The sequence below is a fragment of the Propithecus coquereli genome, unplaced genomic scaffold (genome assembly GCF_000956105.1).
Source record: "Propithecus coquereli isolate 6110/MARCELLA unplaced genomic scaffold, Pcoq_1.0 Scaffold83, whole genome shotgun sequence".
NCBI lineage: Eukaryota > Metazoa > Chordata > Mammalia > Primates > Indriidae > Propithecus > Propithecus coquereli.
This window is the reverse complement of record NW_012154507.1, coordinates 3,324,751-3,325,528: the sequence shown is the minus strand read 5'-3', so window position 1 is coordinate 3,325,528 and position 778 is coordinate 3,324,751. Positions and strand designations below refer to the sequence as shown.

General features: G+C 30.3%; 1 protein-coding gene across 1 annotated transcript in view; it reads right to left on the bottom strand.

Annotated features, from left to right (window-relative positions):
- WDHD1 (WD repeat and HMG-box DNA binding protein 1) overlaps positions 1 to 778 on the bottom strand; it is a 98,724-nt gene that overhangs the window by 64,765 nt on the left and 33,181 nt on the right. The window lies entirely within an intron of this gene.

Genomic DNA, 778 nt, shown 5'->3' with positions numbered 1-778 from the left:
TCTTTGTCCATCTTTCTACTGGGTTTTTATTGATTTGTAAGAACACTTTGTATATTAAGGAAATCAGCTCTTTGTTATATTGTTTCAAACTTTACCCCCAAGTTTGTCATTTCCCGAGACTCTGTAATATTCTTTAACATGCAAAATTCTTTACTTTTTATAGGTTTAAGTTTATTAATCTTCCTTTCTGAAAAATTTCACACATAAAGTTGAAAGAATAACATAGCAAATACCTATATATAGATTCATCACATGGGAGGGAGCCTCCAAGATGGTCCTCGGTGATTTTTCATCTGCTGGTATTCATGCTCTTGTGCTAATAAAATTTACTAAATCTCCTTTTCTCTACATTTATATACACTAAATTACCATATATGTTTGGATCTATTTCTCTAATAGACATGTCTATTCATGAGTCAGTAGCAAACTTTTAACTTCTATACCTTTATGTTTTAATATCTGATTGGACTAGACTTTTCATCACTTTCCGTTTTCAAAATCTTCAGTTTCCACATGGACTTAGAATCAGATCAATTTGGTCCTCTCAAACATCTTATTCATATTTTGTATTTGAATGCTGTCAAAACTATAGACTAATTTAGGGAAGAACTGACATCTTTATTTACATCAAAAATTCCTTTCTAAGAATGGGATATATGTTTCTATTTATCCAAGTCTTCTTTAACTCCTCTTGGTAGCATGGCAAAGTTTTTTTTAGATAGATCTTTCACATTTGTTGGTACATTTAACCCCAGTTATTTTATCTTTTTCTTTCTTT